An 8785-nucleotide genomic window follows, 5' to 3' on the forward strand; every position below is an offset into this window, starting at 1 on the left:
AAATCCGATCGGCCTACAAGAAGCTAGCCCTTCAGCACCACCCCGACAAGCTACCGCTCAGTTCCAAGAACTCGTTCATGCTGACGAGGTCCTCTCCGACCCCAAAGAACTCGCCTGGAACGATTCTCACCGCTCTCAGATTCTTTTCTCCGACCTCAATTCGTCGCTGAACTCCAGACCAAACTTCGTCGTCCCCAATCTCTTCTCTTATTTCTCAAACACAGCCTTTTACGGGTATTCAGATTCGGGTAAAGGTTTTTATAAGGTTTATTCGGATTTGTTTGATAAGATTTATAGGAATGAGTTCAGTTTTGTTAAGAAATTAGTTTTGGGATTGGATACGGTGCGTAGGCGCAGATAATGGAGAATTTGGAGAGTCTGTATAGTCAGGTGACGGCGTTTCATAATTATTGGTTAGGGTTTAGTACGGTGATCTAGGAAAGTGATGCAGGAGGAGAATAAGAAGTTGAGGAAGAAGGCAAAGAGAGAGTGTAACGAGACGGTGAGAGGTCTGGCCGAGTTTGCGAAGAAGAGGGATAAGAGAGTGATTGATATGGTGGTGAAGAAGGATGAGGAGAGAGAGAGGAAGAGGGAGGAGAAGAGAGAGAATTTGGGTTGAATAAATTATTTTGATTAATATAATTAATTAATTATTAAAAGACCTATCACATCACTTTGTAAAGGGCTTTTGTAAAACCCTTTGTCATTGTAGCATCCTGGCATTTCTCTTCTTATTAATATATGTTACGGTATAGAAAGTTGGAGAGTACATACAGAAGTAGAAAGACTCTGCTGATCCATGTGCCCATTCGGTATCCACTTTTAAAAGCAGAGGACATAGTGGCTAGCAGGTGAAGACTGGTCCTGCCATTTTCTTCCTTCAATGTTGCTAAGCCTTTATCCCGTTACAGTAACAGTAGAGCCGTATGTGAGCGAAAATTTGAAAAAAACTTAGCACATCAGATAGCAGTTGAATATTTCAATTCAAAGCAAAAGTAAACAAGCTAGATGGACAGAGAAAGAGACCAAAATGCTCTCCTTGGATGGCAGCGTGCAGAATGGAGGCTCCAGGCACTTCGCTGGTTTTTTCTTCTAGGGGTGTAGGCGATTTGGAAGGTTCAGATGCAACGTGCAGATTAATGGAAGCTCCTTGCAGTTCTATGGTTTTTTCTTCTAGGGGTGTAGACAGTTTAGCCTTTTCCTTGATATGGGTTTTCTTTTGGCGGTGAATGTCTTTTAGCTGTGTAGCTTTTACTATTTTCATTTCTCCTGTTTCTGTAATTTTCATAATTTGTTCCTCTGATCAGTTGTTCAAATCGCTCAGAAGCTAAAAACTTCATCACTTTTTTCTCCCATATGCAGCAGCTTTAAACAGCGGAGTTTCGCCTTCGTCATTAATATCCTCAAGGAACTCTGTATTTTCAACATCATTAGAGGGCTCCTTATCGTATTCCACCAAGAGCTTTATCGCCTCAAGGTTCCCATTGGCAGCAGCCTCATGAAGAGCTGTGTCCGTCGTCATTCTCCAATTCCAATACGTCCCTATGGAGGCAAGAGAAGAATTAATGAAGAATCCAACAAAATATTTGCAAAAATTTTCTCCTATTAATTCTACCTGATCAATCAATTGTATAGCTTAATATTTCGGGTGGGAGTGATATAGCTGGCTACACATGTGACATATAGGGTGCTATTAGTTATTGCCAAGAGAGCTAATTAGTAACATATTACAATACCATCAACCTGCGTTAAGGAAATACCACATAGTAAAGAGATAACGTATGAATTTTGTCCACCTACTTGAAGATTAACGTTGTCTTCTAAGTTTATAGTTTATTGTTCAAAATTTAATTAATTACAAATATTTTGTCTCTAATACAATAATACACATGTTTATCAAAGATGCTTAAATTAACTTAAAAGTACTTGATAATATATGGAAATTAACATTAATTTAATTTAATGTACAATTACGGCCAATGGAGTGCATATAATACTATTACTTATTACTGTAAGCATTAATAAGTTAAAAGAAAATTTTAACAAAATTAAATATAATAAAATAAAGTTAAATGGGGTGAGTGTTACCAACCCCACTCACATGCTTTAATATGTGAAGTTGAAAAAAATAACTAAATCAACCTTAGAGATGTAAAAGAAATGACCTGGGCTGAGCACAAGTATATGTTATATCCTGAGACCGGGCCTGACTTTGATAAGCCCGACCTCTGGCTCAGATATATTATATAAAGTTTTGAATTTACTATAACCTCCATAAAATAGCTAACTCTGTAAAAACCTACATAACACCTTTTATAAATTAAAATTTCAAAAAACTCAAAAAGATCTTTATTAAATAGTCGCCTAATAAATTTTTGTCCAGCCCCGAATCTGTAAGAAAAATCTTAAAAAGATCTTTATTTTTTTAACCAATTAAACTTGGGCTAAAAGCTAGGGTAGGAGTGGTTCGGGTATTAAAAATCCGGAACTCTTCCCTGAGGCCTGAGCCCAGTCTTGAGACTTTTAAGAATTTGATTTTGACTTGAAATCAATATTCCGAAAATCAGACCAGACTATGACCCGTTCAAGGGTCGTCCAGTTTTTGGTTTGACTGGTTGGATCGTATTCTATAAAATTACATTGTACTCCCTGAATGTTTGAAATTCATTAAAAACACCCCTATAATACTCCCTTAAGGTTTGAAATCTGTCCAAAATACCCTTGTCAATCGAAGAGATTGGTGATGGTGGCGGCAGCGACGATCGACGGCCAATCGAGGTTTGGAATCATGGGGCTTTTGATGTATAGGTGCCGGCGAATCTGATGGTGGTGCTAGGGAGTTCCATCGGCGCTGGGACTCGCCGGAATCAACAAAAGAAGTCCGACGGTCGCGTAAACTTTAGGTGGACGGCAAGCGACAAAGGTTGGACAACGGCGACTAAAAATGGCTAGGTTTTGTTGTAGAGATGCCGCCAAGTTTAATGGTGTTGTTTTCTCCCTCAAATGATACCGGAATCCGGCGAGATTGAGCTGTGATTGGACCGTGATTCGGCACTATTCTGACGGTCCAACTGCGGTCCAATCCGGTTTGAATGAAATTAACAGTTTTTAAAAGATACCAGATTGGATATGCCATCGGTTTCCAGTCGAACCGGTCTGATCAGACGGTCAGGTCCGATTTTCAGAACATTGCTTGAAACCTCTAGTTTCGGAAAAAGAAGCATGTAAATATCCAATTATTTTACTACACCAGTTGACTTGGGTTAGTCCACTTCAAATAACCACCCAACATTACCAAAAGACAACATTGATAGAAATTTGGATTATTAAATAAAATCTTGAAAAATAACATAATGGAAAGCTCTTCTAAATTAAAAGTTTGTAAAAACACTGAAAATATTATGTATATATCATAAAGAATTAGTTATCTTTTAACATTTTTTAAATACATGTACTTGAAAGTGTGAGAGTCTTTTATCTTACTTGAGTCCAACTATGACTGAAGTTCTTCACTCGTTGGATAGTAAGGAGAGAGGAGGAGATCAAGGGACACACCACAAGTAGCTTTCAGAGAGACAAATGTTTGGAATTGAGGAGAAAAAATTCAACACACAATAGAAATTCTATTAGGTTGATTTTGGAGATATTTTTTTGCAGTTTGAAAATATTGTAACAGACTATTTATAATCAAAAGGGACAAGGATCTTTTTGATTCAATCTTAAGTAGAGATCCATAGATACAGAAAAAGCTCAATATACAAGGCACCATTAATTACAATCTGAAAAAGTATTGTCTCCAGCTAGGTTGTGGACCCAGTTTCTTTACCTTCGATCTGTGTTGAAATTGATCATTATCTTAATACAAGTATTAGAATCAAGAGCATAAAATGAAAGATGATGAAAGGTAGTTAGCACTGTTTTAAAAGCTGGACCGGACCAGTCGGTCCAACCAGTTGGACCGTGAATCGGTCACGTGGTCAGTTTGAGTCAACCCTGAACCCGCTATTACGCAATAAACCGCTTTAACCCGTAATGGACTACATGAACAGTACTGGACTGCCGGTCCAACCGGACCGCAAGAAAAACCGGTCCAATTGAAAAATTAAAAAAACCCTAATTTCTCCCTTTCTCCCTTTGAGCTGCGCAGTTTCTTCTTCCTCAGTTCCTCTACGTGCAAAAAACTCTGAATTTTTTTTAATGAAATCACAAAAATCTGAAAAAGATCACAAATCAAAACTCAATCTTGCGAAAATCGCAACATCCCTTGCTGAAATCGCAACCATTCGTTGCTGAAATTGATCGCAACTTCAGTCTCTAAAATCACGACGATGCCTTCCTCCCTCGCTGAAAATCGATGACGATCGGATGACGATAGCTCCATTCCTCCTCTCGTCAACGATCCAGGTAAAAAACACATTAGCAGCAAATTGGAAAACGTTAAAAGAAAGCAAGGAGAATGGAAGTTGAAACGTGAAAAAGAAATTAGTAACCTTGAGGGAGATTACGAGGGATGCCGATGCAACGGGGGTTGCGATGATGGGATTTGAGAACGGAATTGTAATAGAGATAACCCTTACAAGATTTTGCCTTTGAAATTTTTTTAGCAATAGATTTTTGTTGTTGTTGTTGCCGCTGATCATCGTCTACTCCGATTTGCTTGATTGCTTCTCTGTCTGTTTCTATCTCTCTCTTTGATTCTGTGTCAGCACATGCACAGGACTCCCCTCCAGAAGACTCCTCTCCAAATCAAATCCAAATGCTATGATATGCTCGCTTCGACGTCGTTTCTTTTTTTTAATTATTTGCTTCATGCTTGATTCATTCATTTAGGAGTCATTCACAATGGTTGACACTAGAGGTGGAAAAAATGGGTCGGGTTAGGCGGGTCAACCCTAACCCGGCCCGTAATGAAGAGGGTTCAACCCGGCTCGCCTTAATGGCGGGCCGGGTTGAGCCCAACCTACCAGTAACCCCCGGGCGGGTCGGGTTGGGTTGCAAAATGGCAACCCGGCGGCCTGCGGGTTGCTATTTTGTCCTCTCTGCAAGAGGACCGCAACCCGGCGGGTTGCAGGCGGGTTGGCCAAAAAATAATTAAAAAAAAAATGTAAAATTTATTTATTTTTTTCAATTACCCTTTTACCCTTGAAATATAGCCGTTTTATAGCCGTTGGAGGGGTCTTTTTCGTCATTTTCTTTCCCCATTTTTTTCTATAAATTGGCCCTAAACTCTCATATTTTTCTCACAACTCAAATTCTCTCATTCTCTCATATTCTCTAATCTCTAATCTCTATTCTCTCAATTATCATTTATTCTCTTAATCTTTTTGTTATCAATTTGCTCTATTTAATTTTTATTAGTTTTTGCAATTTTCAATTCATATTTCCAATTTTCCAAATTCCATATTCCAATTCTCTTTCTTTAATTTTTATTCTTCTACATCAATTTTTTTTTCAACTACAAGTCTACAATGGATAGATATTTCTCTCCCATCAATTTCAATGATGAAAAAAACTATATCTAGTCCTATCCCGCTGATTTTACTATGAATGCCGGAGATCAAATAGTCCCGCTGTCCCAATCCAGTCTCAAAATCCGATACACCCTCAAAATATGCACGATTCCAAAAGCTCCCGGTGGTTCTAGAAGTCGTCCTCGTAATCGTCGTCCTCGTCCAACTTCATTCAAGCTGAGGCGGGATCATCAACTACCGCGAAAGCGAAAACAGACACACATCAGACGTTTGGGCGCATTTCGACAAGTTTTACGAGACAAAAAATGGCGTTCAAGTCAAGAAAGCAAGATGCAAATATTGTGCAAATGTTTATAAAGCTGATTCAGGTAATGGTACTAACTTTAAAAAGGCATGCTATAAACATATTATCAACATGGAATAGAGAAAGCAATCAAACTCAAATAACTAATATGGGTACTACTTGACGTTATAATTCTGATGATATATGAAAGTTAGCTTTATATATTGCTGCATCTGATCAATCTATTAATATGGCAGAAGATAAATATTTTGAAAGATTTGTTCAAAATTCATTTTTTCCAGGATTTAAAAGTTATTCTAAAACTGCAACTAGAAATGATTTAATAAAATTGTTTAAAAAATGAAATTAGAATTAAAAAATAATTTCATACTTGTCATATTAGTTGGCTTTAACTGCCGATATTTGGAGTGGTAGAGCTAAACAAGATTATATTGTGTGACTAGTCATTATTTGATAATGAATTTAAATTAAATAAATCTTTATTAGGATTTAGATTATGGATGTGGATCATAGGGTTAGAAATCTATAATAAATTGTTGAAGTTTTAGAAGATTATGATATTATTGATAAGTGATAAGTTTAACTTTAGATAATGCAAGTTCTAATAGTAAAGCTATAGAATTTTTTCAAAATAATTATCTTTTATATAACAATTTGAAGTTTTTTCACCAATGTTGTGCATGTCATGTTATTAATTAATTGTGAAAAATGGTATGAAAACAATTAAACAAAATATTGATAGAATTAGGGAATCTTTAGCTTGGATTACTGGTAGTAATAAAAGAAATGCTGAATTTAAAAAGCTTGTATAAAATCAAATATGTCTCCTAGAACTTTTGCTTTAGATATGCCTATTAGAGAATAGTTCTTATTAATGTTTGATTCATGTTACCTTATGCTAATATAATTAGTATTTTATAGAAAATAATAGAGGTCCTCATTATTTGGTAGAAAATGATTGGAAGATAGCTAAAGTATTCATCTTTTCTCAAATGTTTTTACCAATCACTTTACAACTTTCTAGTGTGTATTATCCTACTACATTGGAAACATACAATTATAAAAATTTCCGAGTTATTTACAAAAAACAGAGACAAAGAAATTTTACATGCACCATAAAGGCAATGGAAATTTTTTTTTTTTGAAATATTGGAAACCCATTCCTTTTCTTTATTGTTTAGGTGCATATTTGATCCTAGAATTAAATTAGCAAGTTTAGAAAATGGCCTTGACAATTTAAGTGAAAATTTACAAACCAAATCATATGTCAATCAAATAGGAGAGGCAAAAAATAGTTTTTCGAAGTATATTTCCAATATGAAAACAGGTATGGGAACCCGCAGCCGCAAAGAGGCGAAATATCCAGAGAAGCTATAGCAGAAGAAACAACAAATGAAGACTTATACTCTTGGAATGCACTGAAAGGCCGAAGAGGACCGAATCTGAAGCACAGCCTCCTCTTCAGAAGCACCACCACCAACAACAACAACAACTATATAATGTCCTCCATGGAGTCGCAGAGTAATGAACTTCAACAATATTTGACAACCCTGAAATGTTTTCAACAGGTCACTTTGATATTAGAGTGTGAGAGCCAGAAAATGTATTTTTCCAGTATTATCAAGACTTGCCTTGGATGTTTTCGCTGTCCTGTCTCAAACGCTCATCCGAACAAACATTTAGTGCAAGTGGAAGGATTTTAAATGAAAAGAGGACTAAACTTGCTCCAAAAATGGTTGAAGTCCTCACATGTCTTCGAGATTGGGAACGATCGCGCCATCAAGATCAATACGGGTTATCGACAATACTTTAGTAGAATATTTCATTTTGTAATATAGATGATATAGATGAGGGAGGTCCTAGTGAACCACCCCCAATTAGTTGTTTTGTAAAAGTAATTGTAAATTAATTGTCAATTATTGCACTCTTTTTCTTTACCAAGTTTTCTCCCATTGGGTTTTTCTTGGTGAGGTTTTTAACGAGGCAATAATTGTTGTAATTAAATGAATAAGTCTAATTTTTCTTATATTACAATTTATTGTATTAAAATTGAATTAATATTTGAAATGTTAACAAAAAAAAAAAAAATGAATTGAATTGAATTATTGATATTTGAAAAGTTAACTAAAAACAATTATATTTAAATTATTTATTTGAAAAGTTAAATTAAAAAAAAAAAAAAATCGGGCTAACCTTGCCCGGACCGCGCCTAACCCGGCAGGTTAGGGTTGGCGGGTTTTCCCCAAATTGGCGGGCCTAAGGCGGGAGGGTTAGGCCCGGCCCGCCAAAGAATGTAACCCGCCGCGGGTCGGGCCGGGCGGGGCAGGTTACTTTTCCACCTAGTTGACGCCTTCATAAAATTAAAATTTAGTGATCTGCCAAACTTGTTAGGTATAATGACATAAAACCCCCCACAGGTTTGATTTAATAGTTCAGTACTAATATCTTGGTGAAGTTGGATAAGCGACCATCTCATCCATTCTTTTATTATTTACTTCTTTATAAGATCAATCCACACAAATTTAGAATGAAGAAAGTTTACATGTAATGTTACTGTAGTCTTTCACCTAAGAATCAAACATCTCTAATCTCTATGAATAGGGTTAACTCACTGTTAGAGTCATGAAAGTGACTCTACTTTGGTGACAAAAAGACCCTATGTGTAATTGAATTGAAGTTATATTGAGACAATTAAGAGAAATTATGAATTTATGTTTAAAAATCATATTTTGAGTTTTTCTTACTAATTTGGCATGTTTGATTGAAATTTGAGATTGTGTGAGTTGATATTAGGATGTGATTTATTTTCTAGGGTTGATGTTGTCTCATTTATGCCATTCAGGGGTCAAATTGTCATAATCTTGGGGTTGATTTTGTCACTTTCAAACATGTAGGGACCAAAATGATATTTTACATTTTGTTCTATAAAAAGAAGATGAAAAGTCGCGTACAGGGGAGGCTGTTCACCCAGTTTTTCGGCGAGCTCCGGCGACCCTTCGTCTCCCTCCGG

The sequence above is a fragment of the Pistacia vera genome, unplaced genomic scaffold (genome assembly GCF_008641045.1).
Source record: "Pistacia vera cultivar Batoury unplaced genomic scaffold, PisVer_v2 Contig23, whole genome shotgun sequence".
Taxonomy (NCBI): Eukaryota; Viridiplantae; Streptophyta; class Magnoliopsida; order Sapindales; family Anacardiaceae; genus Pistacia; species Pistacia vera.